We start from the raw sequence: 12,119 nt of genomic DNA on the forward strand, positions 1-12,119 counted from the left end.
CCCAGCCCCCCTTTTTTCTTTATTGACTATTCCAGTGTGTAGTGGAGTACCACTGTGGTAGCTGTATGTGTTAAAAACTTTTTATTCTGTGTAATGGCCATTTGAGCGTCCTTTTTTGGTGAACTGCTTACTTAAGTCTTTTGTTTATTTATTCACTACTTCCCCCTATCTATGGCTATTACTCTAAGAGCCTTGCAGAGCCTGGCCTGACCTGGTGCAGGGACTCCCAATGTTGTAGGGTTGCTGCTGCATTTGCTATTTCTAATGCCAAGGTTACTCCACACAGATGTCAACATGTCAGCCCTCTGTATCTTGACTCTCATTTATACATGTTCAGCACTGTGGGGGGTCAGGGGAGAAGTTTCTGGAACAGAAATCTTGAAAATTTTTAAGTTAAAATATTCTCGTGACCCTGGTATCAATTCTTATCTTGGTGCCATGCTGTTTAAATGACTATTCTTCTGTAATGGGGGGTGGTGGAAGGTAGGTGGTATAGCACACCCAGTTAACCACACAAAACACCATGTGCAAAGACACAGGTTCAAGACCCTGCTCCCCACCTGCAGGGGGGATGGTTTACAAATGATGAAGCAGGTTTGCAGGTGCCTAGCTTTCTCTCTCCCTCTCTATATCCCTCTCCTCTCTCAACTTCTCTCCATCCTATATAATAAAATAGAAAAAAAATGGCCACCAGTAGCAGTGGATTAGTAGTGCCAGCACCTAGCCCCAGTGATAACCCTGGAGGCAAACCAACAAACAGAAACATGCAGTTGTGAAACATAGGCTTCCATTTTTATTCCTTTTTGTCAAAAGTGCTTTTTTTTTGTTGTGGTTTCACCAATTTGTTTTGAACAAGTTTCTTGTTGTTGAAAACACTACTGAGATATAATAATATAGGGACTGAGCTGAAATTGTGGCCTGATTTTAGTAGAATGGCCATTTTAACCATGCAAGTGAATTACATTTTCAAAGAAGCTAATGATAAGGGGCCAGGAACTGGCACACCCAGCCGAGGGACACATCACCATGTGCAAGGACCTGGGTTCAAGTTCCTGGGCTCCACCTACAGAGGGAAGCTCCATGAGCAGTGAAATAGTGCTTCGCTGTCTCTCTCTTTCCCTTTCTACCTCCCCTTTCCTTCTTAATTTCTCTCTGTTGTAGCAAATACACAAGGGGGAAAAGAGAGGGTGAGAGGCAGAGGGAGAGGAGGAGGGAGAGGAAAGGAGAGGGAGGGGATACTCAGTTTTGGCATCTGCTGTGCTGGGCATAGGACCTGGGAACTCATGAGTTTAAGTTAAGGCCTGTGCTCTACTGGTGAGCCTTCTTCCCAGTTCAGGTAGCCTGAATTGAATGAAGGGTTCTAGCTTTCTGGGGAGACCTGTCTTTCCTCTGCTGGTTCACTTGTTCTCTGCCTATCTCTTTTCCTTCCTCCCTTCTTCCCTCCCTTCCTCCCTCCCTCCCTCCCTTCCTCCCTCCCTCCCTTCCTCCCTCCCTCCCTTCCTTCCTTCCTTCCTTCCTTCCTTCCTTCCTTCCTTCCTTCCTTCCTTCCTTCCTTCCTTCTTTCCTTTCTTCCTTCCTTCTCTGATTTGATAGAGGTGAGAGATGGCGAATGAAGAGAGAAGGAAAAAAGAGATACATGCAGCATTGCTCGGTCACTCATGAAGCCCTCCCCATGTAGATGGAAGACTATGACTTGAATCTAGATCTTTTTTTTTTTTCAACCTAGGTCGTGAGCACAGTGATATGTGTGCTCTACTAGATGCATGAACACCGAGCCCTCTCCATTCTATTCCATTCTATTCCATTCCATTCCATTCCATTCCATTCCATTCCATTCCATTCCATTCCATTCCATTCCATTCCATTCCATTCCATTCCATTCCATTCCATTCCATTCCATTCCATTCCATTCCATTCCATTCCATTCCATTCCATTCCATTCCATTCCATTCCATTCCATTCCATTCCATTCCATTCCATTCCATTCCATTCCATTCCATTCCATTCCATTCCTTCCTTCCTTCCTTCCTTCTTTCTTTCTTTCTTTCTTTCTTTCTTTCTTTCTTTCTTTCTTTCTTTCTTTCTTTCTTTCTTTCTTTTTCTTTCTTTCTTTCTCTCTCTTTTTCATGTGGTCCTGGACTCATTTTCATGTGTGATTGCCCTGCTATCAGACTGAGATTTTCATTTTTTGTTTCACCTATATATGGAGAGGGAGAGAGAGAGAGAGAGAGAGAGAGAGAGAGAGAGCTGCTATACAGTCTGTGGAGCACCCCCTGGTGCTATGATGCCTGGGGCCTTGTGCATGGCGATACTACGTGCTCTCTACAGATGAGCTACCTCCCAGATATCTCTGTCCCTTTTCTGATTTCTTCCCATGGACACAACTCATTGACTCATGTTCAAAGTATGCTTTAATTCATTTCTTCTTTCCACAGATCCATGATGGAGTTATTACTATTTTCTTCATGACAGAACTGAGGCACCTGAGTCCACACAGGCGGCGAATGTTAGAACCAGGATTTGAACCCAGAATTCTGCCTTAGTGTCCATGTTCCCAAGTCGGACACTAGACTTCCTATCAACTGACAGGAAGTGGAACAGAAGGAAGAGAGTCAAAGCCACCCTGGTCTAGGTGGAACGAAGAAAACTGAGTTCTAACCCTGGCTTCATCTACTGGTTGGGGGATTTGGGACACAATGATTAATGTAGTTGAACTAGTTTTCTCAGTGGGAAAGCAAGAGAGAAACTGCTAGTTTCAGCTCTGGCATTTTGCATTGTGACTATGTGGAAGAGTCTTGGAGACACTTGGATCTTTTGGAGATAAGAAATTATACAATGAGACACAGCTGGGGGGAGGATCCCAGAGGATGCTGAAAGCATAGTTGGGAGAATTAAGAAGTAGGGAGGAGGAGGGGGGCATGGGTGATTAAGAGGAGGGAATGGGCCCAGCTCCCAGCCTTGTCCCTTCCCATCTGTTAGCTTCCTGGACCCTTAGCTCTAACCTATCAGGTTACACGCTGGAGTGGTGACTCCAAGGTGCAAAGTTTTCTAATTGCCTGGCCCCCCTTCTGGGAATTAGCTTGAGTCTTCCTCTTTATTCCCAGGGCTGGGGTTCTGTGTGAGCCTCCTGGGAGGCAGCTTCTCTGCCCAGACCTGGCTAATTGCTCACCCACCATGTCCATTTGGTGCTCTGAAAGTCATATAAAGCTCTTCCACACTGGTACCAACTGTCTAGTGAGGGCATCACATGATCTTGTGGCCCCCTCCACACCAAACCTGAAGGCCTGGGGGCCTGGGAACTGCCTTTTATCATTAACTTATGGGCAAGGTCATTGATACGGATGGGGTTAAAAACTAACTTAGAAGTGCCACATAAGTCTTTTCTTTTCTAATCTTGTTTTTCAACTTCGGCCTGAGAGTGAGATCATCCTATATTCATCCTTCTGTTTCTGACTTATTTCACTCAACATGAAGTCTATGCAATCTTAAACAGAAATTGAGAAAATTCAGATAACACAAGAACAATGGAAATAAAAGAGGTCATCCATTGTCCCTCAATCCAGAGATAGCCAGTATAAATATTTTTGGAATCATTCTCTCTCTCTCTCTTTCATTTGTCCAGACTATTTTCTTTTCTTTTTTTATTAATTTATTTTTATTAGTGATTTAATAATGATTTACAAAATTATAAGATAATAGGGATATAATTCCACAGCAATCTCAACACCAGAGTTCTGTGTCCCTCTCTCTATATACATATTCTTTGACCATTATTTTTCCTATGTTCCTGCCTTCACTTACTTCCTGAGCCACACCTACACCTATTACTACTCCTATATTTGAATATCCTTTCTTTTCCTCCTTCTTTCTCAGATTAGTGATACAGTGCCTGACTCCTTATGGCGTTTTCAGATTTACTTCCTTTTTAGTGATGGTCTAAAAAACAAAGATTCCTGGTGACAAATTATTAATATTATTTTTTGATGTAGTACTGAGGACCTTACACGTGACTATACTGCTATGCATTCTTTCTGACTCAACTTTTAAATTCTTTATACTTAGAGAGGGAGAGACAAATAAGACAGGGAGAAACAGCACAGATTGAGAGAGGCGCGGGAGAGAGACAACAAAACACTGCTCCACCATCCATGGGGCTCCCTTGGTGGTGTTGTCTACAGGCAGATGGGGATCAACCTTATCACCTCACATATGATAGGGCTTGTGCCCTACCTGCTCAACAGACTCCGTGTCCCAACCATCAGTTTTCAAGTGAGTGTCTTATATATTTCCAATACTCTTTTTTTTATTTATAAAATGGAACTATTGACAAGACCATAGGATAAGAGGGGCACAACTCCACACAGTTCCCACTACCAGAACTCCATATCCAGTCCCCTCCCCTGATAGCTTTCCTATTCTTTATCCCTCTGGGAGTACGGACCCAGGGTCATTCTGGGGTGCAGAAGGTGGAAGGTCAGGCTTCTGGAATTGCTTCCTCGCTGAACATGGGCGTTGACAGGTCGCTCCAATACTCTTTACATGTTGTCTCAGTTTGTTGTCTGGAGAGACTGACAGTGAACAGGTCTACTCACTTCCATTTCACAGTTAGGTAAATTGAGACTTCAGCAGGCTAAGTGGCTTCTCAAGCCAACCACCTGAGAAGAGCAGGGACACTCAACAGATTTGGGTCATTGTCCACTTTATCATTCTTCCTGTATCCATCAGGATGTTGTGAGTGGTGGGTGTCCACTCAGAGACCCGGGTTCTCAAATGCTGTGAACTATGTCTTCAGGTGGTCAGGTGACTGACATGAGCAAGAAGAGCTCTGGATCTGGGAGTGCAGTGGACAGGGCAGCTTTCCTGCAGCTGGCCGGGCCAGGAAGACACAGGAGTGGAGACCACCAGATACAACAGCAGACCTGGCAGGGGCTGAGCTCCAGAAAACACTTGTGAAGTCAAAGAAACCTGACACTACCCCCACCTTCCCACACACACATACATACACACACATTCCTGACTCATGCCTGGTCTCCAGTGTCGAGATCAGCTTACAGGAGACCTGTTCTAGCACCTTCTCCAGACACAGGCGATGGCAATATTAATGGAAATTTAATTTCCATTAAGCAGCCTCATGTATGTACACTGAACTGATTTCCTCAAATAGCTAGATATGCTTTTCTGATTTCTTTCTTCTTCAGAATGGCGATGCCCTTATCCTGATTGTAATAATGGTAGGTGTTCCACTGTGAAAAAAATAACATAAGATTTCGCACAGTACAGTACGCTTAAAGGTAGAAGCTGAGGGGAGCAGAGGGGAGCAGAACAGCCGGCCCCACTGAAGTAGCTACTCTGAAGGTCTCAGTGCCAGGCTCACACCCTCTCCAGGCCTAGAGACCCCGGGGCTTCCATTTACAGCTCTATACAGATGGGATCAGCCAGACACCCTCTTTTCTTCTATGTTTTCCTACTCAGAAGTCTGTCTTGGACACCTTCCCCAACATGATGTGTGGATTTCCATCATTATTTTAATTTATTTTTGTAGTGTCTGACTTGCAGTCATTTGAAATGGTTAAATTTCCAGTGTGTAAAATGTTCATAAGAATTAGGGCTTGACACTTCTAGGTGAGTGTCCTTGAATTTCTCACAAGGACATGTGTTTTTGAAGTCGTGGTGGCCAGCAAACAGGGGTCTTTCTTTCAGCATTTTTATCTTCTTTTATGTAATTGTTTTGAATATACACATTTACAAAACTACTTATGTGTAAAGAGAATTTTACCGGGAGACCTCAAATACCTGCCACTCGGTATGCTCACCAATTCCTTTTGGGCATTGACTGAAGGCTACTCAAAGGGCATTAACTTGCTATCACTTCTGATTTGTTTAAGGCAACTTCCAAGAGAGATCACTTAGGCGGGGAAATTTAGGTGCTTGCAGAAGGACACTGTAAGTGCCTAGTGAGTACTGACTGATAGGGTGTGGGTTATGGGGAGGCTGCCTTGAGACTACAGGACCTTTGCACTTAACTGTTCTCCCCATTGAAGCGCCTTCTCACAAGCTCTTCAGAAGATTGGCACCTAACCTTCAGCTCTTGGTTCAGAATTCCTTCCTGGGAGATATTCTCTCTAATTAATGTCTCTCCCTCTAGAGTTTCATAATTTTCTCTCCTTCCTTTATTTCTTCTTTCCTTCCTCTCTTTCTTTTTTTTAAAAAATATTTATTTTATTTATTTATTCCCTTTTGTTGCCCTTGTTGTTTTATTGTTGTAGTTATTATTGTTGTTGTCGTTGTTGGATAGGACAGAGAGAAATGGAGAGAGGAGGGGAAGACAGAGAGGAGGAGAGAAAGACAGACACCTGCAGACCTGCTTCACCGCCTGTGAAGCGACTCCCCTGCAGGTGGGGAGCCGGGGTTCAAACCGGGATCCTTATGCCAGTCCTTGTGCTTTGCGCCATGTGCGCTTAACCCGCTGCGCTACAGCCCGACTCCCCCTTCCTCTCTTTCTTTTTTCCTTCCTTCCTTCCTTCCTTCCTTCCTTCCTTCCTTCCTTCCTTCCTTCCTTCCTTCCTTCCTTGTTTCCTTTCTTTCTTTCTTTCTTTCTTTCTTTCTTTCTTTCTTTCTTTCTTTCTTTCTTTCTTTCTTTCCTCTCTTTTATAATTTTCGACATTGTTGGGCAGTACGCCAACTTCCCCCTGCTTAACTCTGCGGTCTATTTACATAACCACTGTTACCTAAGAACTGTCCTGCCTGCAGGGCATTGGTTTAATCCCCACTGGTTCATACTCTCTTTTTGCTCCACCCCCTCTCCTAGTCACACCTTGATTTCCACCACTCTCTTTTCGCTTCACCCTCTACATCACATCCTGTTTCCACCCTACTTGGCGAGTATAAATACAGCTGCTCTTCTGATTAAACACACTTGGAATTGCCTTCTGGCTCTGAGAATCCCAGAGTCTCTCTCCTGCAACGCTAACCCTGAACGAGTTCCTGATCCCTCTCCCACGCAGCAGCCTAGGTCCAACCCAGAGAGCACTTGCTTGGGAAGAAGCACCCTCAGGCTATCCCAGCACGACATGAGAAACGTGTATTTATTCCTATGCAGGAACTTCTCTTTCTCTAATGGCTATAGAAGCTTGCTTCTGGCTCATAGTTACATCTCAGTAGTTATTTTGTGCTTTGCCATCCATACTCCAGCTAAAGACAATTCTTCCACTGATATTCTCATACTTACTTGTAGAAAGGGAATGCAAAGACTGAGTTTGGGTTATGGGACCATAAAAGATAAAACTTAGTTTTACATGCACATTGGCTAGATATTTATTAATAAGAAAAGCCTGAAGCCCTTGTGTTTTGTGGGGCAGAGAGGGAGGTGGCCTTGAGGTCTTAACAACATAAGAGAGTTAATGCCTAGTATTGATGAAAATAGTTGAGTTTGCATGTTCCCTAGATGAGAAGGTATTTTTACTTGGAATGCAAAATACAGATCCCTTCTGACAGCCCACTTGTAGGTCTGGAATGGACATGAGCCCAGTGAATGTTCTTCAAGATAAATCTCATGTCATCTTTTCTTTGGCAAAGAAGTTTATTCCATCCCTTCAAAAATCTGTAGGGTATACTGCTTCTATTTTTTAAAACTATATTTAGTTTTCTTTGAAGATGAATAAAACTGAGATGCTATTATGTCCCTCTCCTACTTTGCAGCATCCAGAAATTCCTTCACTATTAATACTCCAGAGAAGCAAATTTTTTATTTTGGAAGATCAAAAAGCTGCCAGAAATTGTTTCAGAAGCAAAAATAAATCTCTGAGAAGTTGCATTTGGAATTTTAAGGGGCCTGCATCTGCTTCCTCTGTGCCAGGAGTCATTTAATGAGATGATGGCCATTGCTAACTGCGGTGTTTAACCCCTCTCTATCTCCTGTCCTCTCCTAGAGTGGCTTTAACTTAGCCTTGACTACTTGTCTTTTCTTGTGAACTTTTAGAGTTTTGGGTCTAAAATTAAATGCATTGTACTTCCAAGCAGGCAGACTATTCCCCTCACAAGCAATATAATAAAAATTAAAATTTTTGTGGGCTTTTCCTTGGGGTTTATCAAAACAACAGGTTTATTAGGTACATAAGAACTGCAATGGAAAAAGAATCAGGAAAAAAGGGCTAGCTAGACATGTGGCAATTGCCACCAGTCCTTAAATTTACTTCATCAGTGCTCTGCTACCACATGTATGGGTCCTAGGGAAAACAGCATCATGGGGGTCCAGGAACAAGATCAGACAGGAATAGCAATAGTTGAAGAAGGTGCAGGATAGGGAGAAGTGACACCAGTGGCTTTTTAAAAAATATATTTATTTAAGAAAGGAGACATTAACAAAACCATAGACTAAGAGGGGTACAATTCCGCACAATTCCCATAACCCAGTCTCCACATCCCACTCCCTCCCGATAGCCTTCCCATTCTCTATCTCTCTGGGAGTATGGATCCAGGGTCGTTGTGGGTTGCAGAGGGTGGAAGGTCTGGCTTCTGTAATTGCTTCCCCGCTGAACACGGGCGTTGACTGGTCGATCCATACTCCCAGTTTGTCTCTCTCTTTGCCTAGTAGGGTGGGGATCTGAGGAAGTGGCGCTCCAGTACACATTGATGGGGTCATCTGTCCAGGGAAGTCTGGTGAGCATCCAGAACCTGGTGGCTGAAAAGAGAGTTAACATACAAAGCCAAACAAATTGTTGAACATTCATGGACCTAAAGACTGGAATAGTGCAGATGAAGTGTTGGGGGTATTCCCTGCATGCTCTTGTGTACTTCTGCTTTCAGGTATATATTTTTCCCCTAGTTTGTGGGCACGTGTGAACCTATGCTCTATCTCAGGAGACCCACCAGTGGCTTTCTTAAGTAATTTCTTAACTCACAATATCTTGCAAATTAATGTGCTTTAAAAAATGCTTATCTTTATTTATTTATTGGATAGAGACAGCCAGAAATTAAGAGGGAAGGGCATGATAGAGAGGGAGAGAGACAGAGACACACCTGCAACACTGCTTCCCCACTTACAAAGCTTTCCTGCTGCAGGTGGGGACCGGGGACTCAAACCTGGGTCTTTGCACATATTGTAACATGTATGCGTAACCAGGTACTCCACCACCCAGCCATAACATGCTTTACTATAGGTCATGACATAAACTCTATGCTAATTATGCACATAGCCAATAATTTCTTTTTCACATGGTCCATGTATTCCCAACAAGCAAGGTTAATGAAAAGTGTCTACAAGTTTCTGGAGAATCCCACTATTTCTTAGAGACGAACACTCACTTGTAGAGTGTTTTGAAGGAGTCGATTTTATTTTGAGGTCTGAGTATATGTGTTGCAATTATAGTTTGTCATTTCTGTTCTGAAGAAATTTCGTGCAATGTCCTGGGCTTCTCTCTGATTCAGGATGGGTGAGAACTGAGCACCCTTCTCCCAAAATTTGTTCAGTGTACCTTGGGGCATTTGTACTTCTGCCCTCCAAGACGATTTGGGAGTCTCAGCATTCTGGTGATTGGCATGTATGGGAATAGCCTGTATATAGGAGGTGTAGAGCTGGTAGAAGAGAGAACTCAAAGAAAGGTCTAAGGTTTGAGGTAAAACAAGAGAATAGATTATAAGACTCTGTAACTGCAGCATTAAAACTGAATTCTGAAGATGGCGTGTTCACTGGATTCCATATAAACATTCGAATGGAGTAAAGTGAGAAAATACACAGTAAATCAAGTTGATGGCAGAAGTTATTTTACCTCTTCATATACATTTTAGAATTAGCTTGCTGATAACTACCAACATGCATCCTTGGAATTTTGATTGGTGGTGCATCAAAAATATATAAATCAATCCTTAGAAAGCTGATACCTTAATACTATTGAGTTTTCTTCTCTATGAAGCCTAGAATTGATTTATTCTGGTCTTCTTTTATTTATTTCATCATTATTTGTTGTTACCATACATTTGTTTTTATTTTATACTAAAAATTTTATTATTTCTTGATATTGTAAATAGTGCTGGGTAGTTTAAAAAGTTAATTTCAACATTTCATTCTTAGCAAATAGGGATAAAAGTATTTTTTTTATTTTTGTATGTCGACTTTCTCACTTTATTCAGCAACCTTCATTTCAAAAAACTCTTTGGTAGATTTCTTGTTATTTTTCTCCACAGACTAACATACTGTATACAAATAGAAACAGTTTCATTTGATCTTTTCTACTCTCATGCCTTTAATTTGTTTCCTTGCATAACTACAGTGGATAGACCTTTAGGAGATATGTGAGGGGACATCATTACCTCACTCACAGTCTCAGGGAAAGAACACTTTTTTTTTTTGACGTGCAGGATGAAGCTAATTATAGGCTATATATATATATATATATATATATATATATATATATATATATATGCATATATATATATGTATATATATATATCCTTCTACTTACAGTTTTCTGAGATATAAAATTATTAACGGGAAATAAAATTTCAAATACCTTTTCTGTATCTCTTGAGATAATATAATAGCTTCTTGTTCTTCTCTCTCCCTCATCCTTCTCTGACCTCACACATGTGTGATACTCTTGAACCACCTCTGTGACTTATTTTCTATTGGACCTACATCAATCTCGCCATCCATTTACCTATCTACCTACCTGTCCTCACTTATTATGTGTACTTATATGTATTACGTATATTTGAGAGAGAGAGAGGGGAAGGCAGAAACACCAAAGCACCTCTCCAATATTCAGAATTCCTTCGGCGCTGTCCATGGTGCTCCACTGTGGTATGTGAGCTCAAACACAGGGTTTCATGCAGACCGAACTGGATGTATGCTCTATGGACTGAGCCATCTCCTAACCTCTAGAACTTTTTACTTTCTTGATAGGAACATCTTTATAATTTGATTTTAGAATACTTAATTAACTTTGTGTTCTTAGAGTAAAATTCTAAGTTTGTGATGTATTGTTATTTTTATATATTGCAAGATTTTGGTAAGTTGTTTAATTTATTTTCATTATTTATTTATTCATTCATTTATTTATCCAAGGCACTGGTCAGCTTTGGCTTGTGGTAGTTCTGGGTATTGAACCTGGAGCTTTGGAGGCTTCAGCTTGAGAGTCTCTTTGCATCACCATTATGCTGTCTCCTCAGTTCTTGTAATTTGTGTGTGTTTTTTTCTGCTACTAGAGTTATGACTGGAGCTCTGTGCCTACAAAACAAAGCCACTGTTCCTGCTGGCTGTCTCCCCTACACACACACACACACACACACACACACACACACACACACACACACACACACACACACTTTACCCTCCTTTCTTTTATTGGATAGAGACAGAGAGAAATTGAGGGGAAGGGGGAGGGAGCAAGAGTGGGAGAGAAAGAGAGACACTTGCAGCACTACTTCCCCATTCATGAAGCTTCCTCTTTGTAGGTGGGGGAATGGGGCATTGAACCTGGGTCCTGGAGCACTGTAATGTGCATGCTTAATCAGGTGCACCATTGTTCTGCCCCTCTGGCAATATTTTGCTGAGACACTTTTGTCTGACTTATTAGGGTTATTGTGTATTGGCTATCTGAAGTTTCCTTTGGTTGTAATATCTTTGCCTGTTTGTGGTATTAGGGTAATGATGGTCTCATAAAATGAATTTTCCTCAATTTAATTAGAGTTTTATCAGTCTACTAATCTTTTCAGATAATTAGCTTTGGGTTTTTCAATTATTTTTCTGTCTTCAGTATCAATAATTTCCACTGTAAATGTATTTATTTCCTTCAGAATGCTTTAAACTTTTTTCCCCTTTTTTTATACTTTCTTAAGCTAAGGCTCAGTTTAATTGCCTGATATTTCCTTCTCTATAAATATAAGGAATTAATGTTATGAAAATTCCTCTAAGTGCTGTTTTATCTTCATTGTACAAATTTTCTTTTGCTATACTCAAATTTCACTAGTTAATAAAAATATTTATAAAAAAATAAAATGGTTTTTGAGACTGTATTCCTCTCTGACTTATGAGTTATCTGGAAGTTCACTGTTGAATTTCCAAATACTTGGATATTTTCAGAATATGTTAAAGTTATTGACCATGAGTTCAATTTTGCTAT

At 41.4% G+C, this 12,119-nt stretch overlaps 1 long non-coding RNA gene across 1 annotated transcript in view; it reads left to right on the forward strand.

Moving 5' to 3' along the window:
* Window positions 1-12,119, forward strand: part of LOC132532737 (uncharacterized) — a 30,969-nt gene that overhangs the window by 5,580 nt on the left and 13,270 nt on the right. The gene's annotated exons all lie outside the window — the stretch shown is intronic.

This window comes from Erinaceus europaeus, chromosome 14, assembly GCF_950295315.1.
Source record: "Erinaceus europaeus chromosome 14, mEriEur2.1, whole genome shotgun sequence".
Taxonomy (NCBI): domain Eukaryota; kingdom Metazoa; phylum Chordata; class Mammalia; order Eulipotyphla; family Erinaceidae; genus Erinaceus; species Erinaceus europaeus.